The 13,386-nt window shown below is 37.7% G+C and overlaps 1 long non-coding RNA gene and 1 pseudogene across 1 annotated transcript; one reads left to right on the forward strand and one right to left on the reverse strand.

The window, feature by feature from the left end:
- Positions 1-2,344: 2,344 nt before the first annotated feature.
- LOC149723543 (uncharacterized) lies at positions 2,345-5,646 on the reverse strand (annotated as a pseudogene).
- Positions 5,647-8,022: 2,376 nt separating this feature from the next.
- On the forward strand, positions 8,023-10,815 carry LOC149723544 (uncharacterized). The gene is made up of 3 exons (XR_016386912.1): positions 8,023-8,620; positions 8,826-9,980; positions 10,325-10,815. It is a non-coding gene; the product is annotated as an uncharacterized LOC149723544 (long non-coding RNA).
- Positions 10,816-13,386: the final 2,571 nt, after the last annotated feature.

Genomic DNA, 13,386 nt, shown 5'->3' on the forward strand with positions numbered 1-13,386 from the left:
CTAACTGTACAGTTTTAATTAAAACGAAATTATTTTGCAAAAAAAAATTAAAAAATTTTTTTATAAAATTATACTGTTTTGAACTTTATATTTTTTCGAAATTATTTTGCAAAAAAAAAATTGTTGTAAAAACTAATCTTAAAATTTTTTTTTTTTTTATAAAATTTTACTGTTTTGTAAAATTTTTTTTTTTATATAAAATTTTACTGTTTTAAACTTTAAATTTTTTTGAAATTATTTTGCAAAAACAAAAAATGGTTGTAAAAACTAATCATAATTTTTTTTTTTTTAATTTTATTTTTTATTGCTTAAAACAATTAACTGTACAGTTTTAATTAAAACATTTTTTTGAGTTTGTTTGGGAAACATGAATAAATTGGTTTTTATGTTTTTTTTGCATAAAAAAAGTAATTGTACTGGTTTGAACTTTAAATTTTTTGGAAATTATTTTGCAACATTTTTTTGATTTTTTTTTGGGAAACATGAATAAATTGGTTTTTATGTTTTTTTGCATAAAAAAAGTAATTGTACTGTTTTGAACTTTAAATTTTTTGGAAATTATTTTGCAAGAAAAAAAAATGTTGTAAAAACTAATGTTAAATTTTTTAAATAACAATTTAATTGTTGATTACTTAAAACAATTAACATTTTTTGAATTCCTTTTTTAAAAGAAAATATTTTGCCAAAAAATTAAAACGATTGTTGTAAAAATAAAATTTTATTTTTTTATTGTTTAAAACAGTTGTACAGTTTTAATTAAAACATTTTCATAAAAAAAATGTTTTTTTGTTTTTTTTGCATTAAAAAATGAATTGTATTGTTAATTTTTAAGAGTACCGCAACACAAGCACATGTTTAGAATAAATGACCAACAAGGTCTCACCACAGAAAAAACTCCAATGTCGGCAAAGGAGAGAGGTGATATACACTCTCTCTCTTTCGTGGGTCGTTCCCATATACTATTGTAATCAATGGATTTCTTCGTTTTTTCCACTTAATTAACGTTTTTTCACTTAATTTAAAGTTTTTTCTAAAATATATATTTTAAACAAACCGTTTGTTAAAAGATTTTTAATTAAATTTATTAAATAAATAAATTTTCTAAACAAGTGGTAAACTGTAAGCGTTAACCTACTAAATAATTAAACTGGCTTAATAAACTTGATTAGTTGGTGTAGTTTTTGAAAAAAACAGCTAAAACCCGCGAAAAATACTATGCGCCTATCTTTTACAATGGAGACCAAGCGAAATGGGGACGGAGTTGGAGGTCACGTGAATAAAAGAAATATCACGGTTTTGGGCAGTTACGCATCTCCAATGTCGGCAAAGGAGAGAGCACGATACACTCTCTCGCTTTTGCGGGTCGTTCCCGTTTACTATTGTAGTCAATGGATTCGAGGGCGTTTTATGTAGTTTTTCTTCATTTTTTTGACTTGATTCACAGTTATAGGGTACAACAACTATTTTCTAATATACAAATATTTCTAACAAACCGTTTGCTTGAAGGTTTTTAATTAAAATTATTAAATAATTAAATTTCCTAAAAAGTGGTAAACTGTAAGCGTTAACCCACCAAATAACTAAACTGGCCTAATAAACTTGAACAGTTGGTGTAGATTTTGAAATAAACAGCTATAACTTCCTTAAACTACCATGCGCCTATCTTTTACAATGGAGACCAAGCGAAATGGGGACGGAGTTGGCGGTCTTTTTTATATTTGCAATCAGCGCGAATTGTTCCTCATGACATTTTCTGGCATAGCAATATCGTAATGATCACGTGGTATAGATATTTTTGTTGCTGTACATTAAGCTGATGCCGGTAATTTATACTTTGGTATTTGGTATGCGTTTGCAGTGAACTGACATAATTGTCGTAGTTCGCGAGGAATAATTAGGTTGGTTGTATCGCGCAGTTGTTTCAGGTTTTGGTGGTCTATATGTAGCGTCTCAGTGTTACTTGCTGAATATGTCTAAAAATACGAATATGGTGAGAGTATACTGAAGTCTTAGATTGAATATATTGCAATAAAAAAATTAATGTATACGTAAATACGGGTCCAATTATACTAATTCTCTTTAGGTAAACATATACATATATTTACTTTAACACTTTACGGACAAACAACGGTTAAACGCAACGGTAACAGGGAGAATGGTGAGGACGACATGAGTAAATTGTTGAAAGAAAAAAAATATGCATATATAACAATGATAGTCATTGTGACAAAAGTATGATACCTAGGCTTTGTGTTTTGGTTGACGTTCCCGCGAAAGATCACTAAGTCGCATGTTATCATCACTACCGCTGGTCCAAAACCATGACCACGCTGGTCCAAAATCACTACCGCTGGTCCAAAACCATGACCACGCTGGTCCAAAAGGGTGAAGTGATGGAGCTAATTACATTAAGGAAAATGTTTTTTGCGGAGGCATCTAACGTTCTAGAGACGTATTCCATGTCAGCGCTAATGGAAAGATTGGAGTTAGAGTCAAGGTAGTGGTAAAATTTGTCATGCGTCAGTTTGGCCTGACTAAAAGTGTGGCTAACATGGAGTTCAAGTCTTCAAAACCATTCGAAGATTTGGGAAATTTACATCAAGGATCCATAAACGAGTGTTTTGTGTTGGAAATTGACTGCAGTAAGAGATGGAGTGACGTAGTTAATTTTTGGGTCTACGTGCGAAAGAGTGTAATTCTCGAAAACATAAAAGAAATCCAGGATTTTAAAGGACATCACCCGGCTTGGTGAATAATTTTCGACAAACTTAACGGCAGCATAAACTAATCCATTCCGGTAGAGTTGGCCTACTCGAAGTTTGCCGGACGAATCTCTGTATCGAATAAGAGGACGAGTGGCAAAGAGTTTTCATGCTTTTAAGAGAATGCATGATAGATCCGTTAATCTTTTCACATGTAATCTCGGTCATAAGATCACCAACCGTGATAACGGCGCGCTGTCCTCCTAAGATTTTACTCAGAATCTCTCCAGGATACTGACGGGAGACAAGCATGTATAATGTGGACAGAAGGGATTGTAAGGTGCATTTAAGATAATGTACGTCAGCCGTCATGTTGCGAATACACTTTCAGCCGTCGTGTCTGAAGCCTCGTTAATCATATTAGCAGTTGGGTCAGACCTCACGAAATTTGAGGCGGAGTTGGATGCGATCATCTTATTAACAGGACTACTACGCATTAAGGAGGCTGAAGAGCAGTTAAGAGGAACGATGGTGAGACCAGCCGAGTCACCACAAAGCGTCTTTGGAATAACAGGCCAAAGTGTTTGGTGGGCAAGAAGATTGGGAATGCACGCTGAGGCCCAAATCGCGAATTTCTAGGCGATAAGGACGGGAGGATTTACTAAAGTGAAGGGTAATGAGATCGGTGCCCATAGGTTTAGTTTTGGGACAATCAATGAGCTTGGGCACCTTCCAGACATATGTACGTGTACCGACCGTTACAGAACCCGCGATGAACATCACATTTGCTAAGAATCCCCATCGGGCTTTTATTTCGCTTCCGAATGGGATCGTAATACACAACGGCAAACGAAACCAAACGTTTACCATACACGTCAACCTGCAAGGCAATAGTAACTAAGGAAGTGGGCACCCAAGATCGCATGTTTAATATCACAGATATGAAAGGTCCAGACAAATGAGCGACCCAAATTAAAATTCAAAACAAGCTTGATACGACCAAAAGCGCGAAAAGTCTTCTTACCAGAAACGCCTTGTAACCGTAGAAACTGCTGTGGATAAAAACGAGGCGCATACCACAACGGAATAATGCTTACAGTACTCCCGGAATCGCATAAAAAGACACAAATTCAGACGTTTATCAGAGACGGTGAATGTATGGCGATTTATTAAAAGTCCGATTAACACGCTTCACCGAACACGTGAAGGACCTTGCCCGTTTTTTGAACGATCGTGCCAACTGCATGCATGGCTCAACACAATTATAAGCGTCCGACCCATACCGAGCGTGATAAATGCAAAGATCCGACGGAGGAAAATTACGGTTAACCTGATACCGCGGACGAAAAGACTGATTTTGATCAAAACGGTGGGGTTGCCAGGAGTTTGAGCGAGGAGGAGGGGATTAAACCTGGGGCGGGGATGAAAACGAGCCGTAGAACTGGGTGGAACCGAACCAATGGGAAACGGAGAATTAACATATTAGTGCGCTGACCAGAACCACTGAAAGCTGGTATATCCTGACGGGATGGCGAGTTGCTACTGGGTAAATTGGCAAAGGATTGAACCGCGTCAGACAACCGATGAATACGTCGCTCAAAATTATCGTTGATGAGCATCTGAGAACTAACTGAATTAGGCGTATCAGTACTGTCGGTTACGGGGGTCGACGAACTGGCAAAAGAATTAGGCGACTGTAGCATTATTATGTCTTCAGCTTTAGAGGCAAGAGTTTTCAAACTTGACTGCGCGTATTCGAGACCCAAGGTGCGTCTAACGCCGTCCGGCAGACGTTCTACAAACAATTTTTTTAATAGACTTTCAGCTACGACGCCATAATCACCGGTGGCTGCTCAACAAAGATTTCATCCCGCTCAACAGTTCACTCGGCCGCCGACCGTTCAAGCGCGTTTCGTGAAAAAGTTTGTTAAAACTCTGCCGCACCTCGTTAAACTCATAAAAAGCTTAAGTAACGCCGTTTTAAGACTGGTATATGGATAGTCAACTTCACGGTCCATGATAAAATACCCCACTCGTTTAACTTGCTCAGAGGACCGAGAGGGCCGAAATGGCATGCGTAAAACGAATATGCTCACTAAAAACGAGGTTAGCGCCAAAAATAGTTTCAACCGTGCTTAACCAGAGACGCACGGAGAAGAGCCAAAAAGTAGGGAGTTTAGGTTTTAGGTCGTTATGGGACAATCTCTCTAACTGTTGGTTGCTTGTGCCGCACGTGGCTAAGTCTGCGCTAGCACCGGATGGTTTCGCGGAATGCTCGCCGACTTGGGTGGGTTGTTCGCGCGCGTGTAATAAGTTACCAAAAGGTGCGCCACCAAAAGAATCACCATTAACATAAGTATCACATCTCTAAGCGGATTTGTTCTACTGGGAAGTTGCGGCAAAAGGGTAAAAGGCTCTTCAAATTTTAATGGAGTAGAATGTTTAATCGACTTGGATTTAGGGAATTTAAGAAAAGAAAAAATTTGGGCCATAATAACTAAATAATCCAAATAAAGTAATATAAATACTATATTTTAGCATGCAAAATATATACAAAGTACTTCACCGTTGTGTCCTCGGAAGGTCGTGTCCAGTGTAGGGGGTGGTCAATGATAATGCTCTCCTCGCGTGCTCGTTTCTTGTACCTTCTTATCTATCTCGTCACGATTAGGACCTACCACCCAGCTCCCCAACACTTATGGACTCCTTTATTAAGCACCCAGCTCCCCAACATTTATGGACTCCTTTATTACGACACAACGATGAAGTGTTCACACAACGAAGATAAGGCGAGAAAGAGGGCGACTCATACAAAACAGGGGGGACATACTTGTCACATTGCGTAAACTCGAGCGAATGCGTAGCCGCCTACGCATTGCGCTAAAAAAATCGGTATACACGTCAGACTATCTGCTGTGCGTAGGAAAAAACACAGTGCGTAGTTCTGCGCAATGTCGGGAGGTTGCGTAAAAAACTACGAACAGTGTTATTTGGTAAAATATGGCGGCTTACATTGGTTTTGTAAGAGCAAGGGCATCACAGAGGTACCCAGAAAGACGAAACCCTCTATTGTTGGCAGATAGTAAACTTATTGCGGAATATAGAATGTCAGAAGAAGCAATTTTGGAGGTATGTGATATGGTACGGGAAGACATGAAGAAAAAACGAATGATTTCCACCACACTCAGTGTTGAACAGGAAGTCCTCATTGCCTTAAAATTGTTGGCGTCAGGTAGTTTTCAAAATGTAAGCAAAGATTACGTTAATGTTACTCAACCGAGGGTCAGTCGAGTATTTACAAAATTCCATGAGAGTTTGTGCGGCATGGCGAAAGATCATATATATATGCCAGACAGAAATGAGCAAATATGCCAGACTGAAATGAGCAAATGCAAATCAAGCAACAGTTTTATCAACTTGCTCATTTCCCGTCAGTTGTTGGTTGCATTGACGGGACTCATATTCCGATCATAGCTCCGAGTCAAAACGAGCATTTATACGTGAATCGAAAAGGTTTTCATTCCATCAATGTGCAGGTAAGAGTTACTTTTTTTCAAATCATTTATAGGTCTTGACGAATAATTCTTTGTCAGGCTATATGTGATGCCGATTACGTGTTTCGCGATATTGTTGCAAGATGGCCGGGAAGCACACACGATTCTTTTATTTTAAAAAACTGCGGAGTATTCCGACGTTTTGAGGCAACTGAATTTTTTTGGGGGACAGCGGATACCCATTAAAAGTTGGCTAATGACACCTTTTGGTAAACCGTCAACTGGAGCACAGAAACGGTTCAACAACGCGCATAAGAAAACACGATCATTGGTGGAAAAGTAGGTTTTAAATGTTCAATTTTTAAGTATGTAAAACTTAAATATTTCTTGAATTTAGGTCATTTGGAATCCTAAAACAACGATGGCGAATTATTGATCACTCTGGTGGCAGACTGTGTTACACTCCTAAGACGGCTTGTCAAATTACGATGGCATGTTGTATATTGCACAATATCTGTCGCCGCAGAGGAGTTCCAATGCCTCCCGAAACCCAAGAAAATGCTGCTCTGTTGGTGGACGAGGTTAGCAGCGTGGATTCCGAAAACATGACGTCTCCATAGGAAAGAGGAGGAGTTAATGTGCGAAACGCTGTTGTAAATAGGTTTGAATAAAATCAAATAACTCCTTTTCGTAGGGGGGGGGTCATTTTTATTGTGTCTCTGCGTCGTAAAAATGTTGTCGTCACGACATGACGTAGACTCTGTTACCCTAATAGTTAATGACCTCATTAGATAAACCGTAACGGCAGTATTGACAGTGATCAATGATATTAGGTAATCTAAATGTCCCTTTGAGCGTTCAGTTGCAACAGTTTATTAAACACAAACACAATGAACGAAATAAAGAAATAATAAAGAACGAAACTAAACAAATGAATAGCGTATAGGCAATTTAACATGTTTTTAAAGCAAGTCTTTCAATCTCAAATGAACTGGCCCTCGAATACGAAGCAGTAGTGACCGGGCTCATTTCAGTAAATGTGAGGGGCATTTCAACAGGAGGAGAGTCGGGAACCAATTCTAATAGTTGAGGAGGCGTCGGTACAGGAGTTGCAAGCATACTTGTGCAGAGTTGTAATGTTTCGCAGATGCTGTCCTCTGAAACCAAGTAAACAACGTTCATGTTTCAGTCCAAACACTTGTATTGTATATTTTGAGTACGTTTCGTACATTCATATAACAGTATGAAACACATTTACCGTTGGACAAATCCATATTATGGGTTCCTTTAATGCCCTTTACGGCTTCATCCCCAATAATTGAGATGATTTTGTAGTGACGTTCGGTGGGTTCGGGAACACAGACTTTGCCACCCCCGTTTATTTGGCATTCTAACTTCCACGCGGAAACTACCTTTTTGGAAGAAGTTTTGAGGTCAAACCACTTTTTTCGGACATCTTTGTCTTTCCGTGGAATTTCGGAAAGAGTTACAGCGTTAACCTGCACAAGCAGCATAAGTTACAGCTGCTACACAACAACAAATGACAATACTTACGTTTGCTGTTATCGTTTTCCAAAGAAGGTTCTTTTATCTTGGTAAGTAATGCGATCTGAAAACGAACCTAATGCTACTCTTGCATTCTTTTCCACGGAGTTTACTAATACTGTCATTTCATCCTCAGTCCATTTTGCCGATCTTGTACGTCCCGCCATTTTAATATTTTACACTGTATTATGAGTCTTGTGACGTTACTATAGTAAAACGTCAAAAATCCTACGCAAAACTACTTTTTTCTTACGTTTCCCTCGTTTGTCTGCGCACTCCTAACGCACTGTAAAGCCCAATGCACCCTGCCGTCGTTATCGCGTCGTTAACGCCTTCTGATCCGACGCCGACAGGTCGTTACGTATGCTAATGCAGACTGCGTCAGAGCATACGTGGAGAAGTGAAATTTCGAGACTCGACCGACGCGAGAAGTGCTTCGTACGACGGGCCGATCGAGTAGAATTCAATCCTACTCGATCGGTGTCGTATCGCACGTCGTAATGAAATAAATTCAGCTGGAAGCTGCACGTGTTTATCAGAAGTGCTGAGCAGAGTAGTATTTTATTCTAGAATTATTTTTTTATACTGCGAGACACCAATGGCATAATATAATTCGTATACAAGTGTAAAATTGAGCGTAAGAAGCTGTTTTTAGTACAACAAGAAATTACAGTGATATCAATCATGCTCCAACAAACAAACAAACAAAAGGTAAACTAAAACTTTACTATTAAAGTCGATTAGCAATATATTTAATTGAACCAATATGGCATAATATAATTCGTATACAAGTGTAAAATTGAGCGTAAGAAGCTGTTTTTAGTACAACAAGAAATTACAGTGATATCAATCATGCTCCAACAAACAAACAAACAAAAGGTAAACTAAAACTTTACTATTAAAGTCGATTAGCAATATATTTAATTGAACCAATTTACAGACATAATAAGTGTGTCGGTTAATAAGATTTGACTGTGTTTTTAGACTGTACAGTAATTTGAAAATATGGATGATGACAATGTAAACAGATAATTTATTGATATAATTTCTGGCTTGCCATTACTGTACAACCAATATCATCCAGACAAAAAGAACATACACAACACTGAAAGTACATGAAAATTAAGAAGCTACAGACAGCACAGGTATAAAAATGGTTTTGTTTAAACCAGTCTTTGCATGTATTAATTGTCTCCATAATTAATTGCAGTTCAATTATAGAATAATATTAGAAGTACATATGCTCGAAAACATAAACAAGTACAGAAGTACCAAGTAAATCAGCTTCTAAAGCACCGGAAACTTGGCCGTACTTTAAGCAACTACACTTTTAAGACAGCTTCATGAAATACAAAAGGTATATTTAGAATTTATATCAGTTCGCAAGTGTCAATTGCAGTTCGCTAGTAGACTGTGTTTTTAGACTGTACAGTAATTTGAAAATATGGATGATGACAATGTAAACAGATAATTTATTGATATAATTTCTGGCTTGCCATTACTGTACAACCAATATCATCCAGACAAAAAGAACATACACAACACTGAAAGTACATGAAAATTAAGAAGCTACAGGCAGCACAGGTATAAAAATGGTTTTGTTTAAACCAGTCTTTGCATGTATTAATTGTCTCCATAATTAATTGCAGTTCAATTATAGAATAATATTAGAAGTACATATGCTCGAAAACATAAACAAGTACAGAAGTACCAAGTAAATCAGCTTCTAAAGCACCGGAAACTTGGCCGTACTTTAAGCAACTACACTTTTAAGAGAGAGCTTCATGAAATACAAAAGGTATATTTAGAATTTATATCAGTTCGCAAGTGTCAATTGCAGTTCGCTAGTAGACTGTGTTTTTAGACTGTACAGTAATTTGAAAATATGGATGATGACAATGTAAACAGATAATTTATTGATATAATTTCTGGCTTGCCATTACTGTACAACCAATATCATCCAGACAAAAAGAACATACACAACACTGAAAGTACATGAAAATTAAGAAGCTACAGGCAGCACAGGTATAAAAATGGTTTTGTTTAAACCAGTCTTTGCATGTATTAATTGTCTCCATAATTAATTGCAGTTCAATTATAGAATAATATTAGAAGTACATATGCTCGAAAACATAAACAAGTACAGAAGTACCAAGTAAATCAGCTTCTAAAGCACCGGAAACTTGGCCGTACTTTAAGCAACTACACTTTTAAGACAGAGCTTCATGAAATACAAAAGGTATATTTAGAATTTATATCAGTTCGCAAGTGTCAATTGCAGTTCGCAAGTGTCAATTGATTTTGCATACTCCATTTGCAACACCAAAGATAATTTTCCAATTATTAAAGAAGCTCACAGCTCAGCAACAAACATTACTCAATGTGAAAGCCCTGCTGTTGCAGGATGATATGACCTTTTTACTGGATACAGAGCCAGTAGATGGCCACCAAACAGTTATGTCCACTGAAACAGAGCCTTTTAAGAAATGACAAAAGAGATCAACTGATAGTAGTTTTGTAACTCAGTTACTCTAATGAGTTGCTTTATTTTTACTCTGTTTAAACAAACCTTCTTTGAAACAGAGTCAAATGATCAATGTATTGTCAAGCAATATACTGGAAAAAGTATGTACCCCATCTACACTCGACAAATTTGCATTTTGCAGCATTCGTGGCAACTAGAGTTGAGGAGCATACTATCAAATATTGTTGAAGTTTACATACTGCAAACTACAAATATGCTGAGTGCTGACATTGCGCCAGTTTCAACTGAGTCATTATAACTGTTAACATTCTATATGCACTTTAATTGTTTACTTCTTCATTACCACTTGGTGCTTTTTCACTGCCAGTATGCTGATATACTTGAGCCCTGTTATTTAGATTTTCAAATGTTTGAATTTTATAGTTCATTATTTTTCTGTGTTGGTAGTTTTTTTACTTGTACCTAAAGTTTTTTGTATGGTTACTTTTATTTTATACGTACACTTGTTTTATTTTCAGTACTTTTATATGTAAACAGTTTTTAGTTTCAGTACTTGTGTTTTGACACAAAAATAAAAAGTAAAACTAAATGTTATGTTAGGATTATTTGCAAGTAGCAGTGTCTGGTTTGACATATTAAGCTGAATATGTACAAAATAATCAGTTCGAAACAATAAACCAATAAATCAGATGTCATTGGTCTTGAATACACAATACGTAACTGCGAACTGGCCGTCGGAAGCAATGTGTATGTCCATTGTTAACAATCGTAAACGTCGGTTCAACGCATCAGGGAGCAGTCGGTTAAGGTTTGGGGATTTCCCTATCGTATCGTTTGGCAGTGTGCACCCGGCTTTACGAGTATCCCGATTTTTTTAACGAAGAGTGATTGCGTTACGAGTGCGTAGACTATGGAGTGCGTTACGCTTACGAACAACTTTTACGCACTGTGACGAGTATGTCCCCCCAGGTCCTTAAAACAAGCTCCACGACGTGGCAGAAACACACAGAAGAAAAAAGGCGATATTGCGAAACCCACCCAACTCGAATGGTCACACAACGAAGATAAGGCGAGAAAGAGTGCGATTCATACAAAACAGGTCCTTAAAACAAGCTCCACTACGTGGCAGAGACACACAGAAGAAAAAAGGCGATATTGCGAAACCCACCCAACTCGCCTGTCCACGAGATTAAAGGGTCCGTAGTAAGACGTGGACAGGCGTTTCCTAACATACACACACGAACAGGAAATTGTGACACCGCTTACTGATTAAGACGTAAGTACAATAGGTTACACACGGCATATGTTAACTGTGGTACAAGCATGTTTACTATTCAATCTAAAGATCTCAGTAAATTTGGGGTGAATTAAAGTTAAACCTACCGCTTTTACACGTCGATCGCTACACGCTAAACCAACACACTTTTCCAGCTTCTATAACACACCATCTTTACAATTTGCTTCACTCGGAGGACGAAGGTAAATATTCCGATCCATGCTTTCACCTTGAAGAAACGCAGTCTTGATGATACCCTTTAACCAACAGGCTTAACAGAACCATTGACATCTTTTAACGTATACAGCGATCGTATGGAGATGATTTTGCATTTAAATTCGGAAATTGGGACTTCAGTATAAACTTTGATTTCTTTCCAAGAATTTAGTTCTGCCTTTTTTGCTTGATCAAAAGAAACATCATTGATTTGAAACACTTCTTCTGTCACTCTGGTTTCAACATTCTCTGTATTGGTAAGAGTCCCACTAGTAACATTTTCCATTTTATTGAAATCTACCCAAGTCTTGCCCCTTTATAATTCAGGAGGTATTCATAAAGAATATTATAACAGGTTTTATTTACCTGTTGCTTTTCCTGCACGGCTTAAAACAGTTGCAGTGTGTTGAACTCCTTTTTAAACGAAAGAACTTGCTGTTAGTTTAGTTTTGCTATATTTAGCCTGGGAGGATTCTTAGAAGGAGCAGGAGGTAAAATTGCACTTCTCAGACCTTCATCAGAGGAATCCCTTATTTCATAATGAGGTTCTTCTGATAAATTGTCCCTCGATGGGGAAGAAATCTCATAATCGGACTCTGAACACGAGTCCTCGTGTGTGTCTTGTGTAACCGGCTTGTTTTGATTCCCCCCATTCATATTTAAGGACCTTTCTTCATTGGCAAGTTCAAGTCTACACACATGGACACGGAGGAACTGACCACCGTGCCGCAGAAAAACAACAGGGGCTATCTTGCACCAAAACCTTTGCTGGTCCTCTCCAAATTCTCGACTAATTTCTTTTGTAGTAGACCAGTTGACCGACTAAATAATATTCTCTGGTCCTTCTGGTTTGTTTTCTAAGAGCTCGCTTGATCTTGTCCGATGTCTCCTGCCATGTAAGCTCTTCTAGCTGCGTGTAGTGCATTTAAATGCATTGTTAGGTCTCTGCCTTCTGTTGGTTCACTTGGATTGGGGCTGTTATCAAGAAGCACAGAGGGCAAGGAAATATTTTAACCAAAAACTAGTTGAGACGGACTATAACCGGTATGGTTAATCCGTGCATCCTTTGCACTGAAAGCCCAAGACTCGGCTGTTGTCCAGTCACAACTTTCGTCATATTTGACTTTACGGATAATGATTTTGTCTTTCACGTACACCATTACTCCACGGAGAGTACGCAAGAGTAATTAAAACAGAAATATTAAATTTTCTACACAATTCACGAAACTCAGAATTGTCAAATTCACGCCCATTATCAGTTAATACTCTTTGTGGTGACCCAAAAAGACTTACTCAGTTTTTAAGAAACATTTAACGATAACACAGAGGGCAAGGAAATATTTTAACCAAAAACTAGTTGAGACGGACTATAACCGGTATGGTTAATCCGTGCATCGTTTGCAACTCCACGGAGAGTACGCAAGAGTAATTAAAACAGAAATATTAAATTTTCTACACAATTCACGAAACTCAGAATTGTCAAATTCACGCCCATTATCAGTTAATACTCTTTGTGGTGCCCCAAAAAGACTTACTCAGTTTTTAAGAAACATTTAACGATAACACAGAGGGCAAGGAAATATTTTAACCAAAAACTAGTTGAGACGGACTATAACCGGTATGGTTAATCCGTGCATCCTTTGCACTGAAAGCCCAAGACTACGGCTG

The sequence above is a fragment of the Ciona robusta genome, unplaced genomic scaffold (genome assembly GCF_009617815.1).
Source record: "Ciona robusta unplaced genomic scaffold, ASM961781v2 AP042746.1".
Classification (NCBI taxonomy): domain Eukaryota; kingdom Metazoa; phylum Chordata; class Ascidiacea; order Phlebobranchia; family Cionidae; genus Ciona; species Ciona robusta.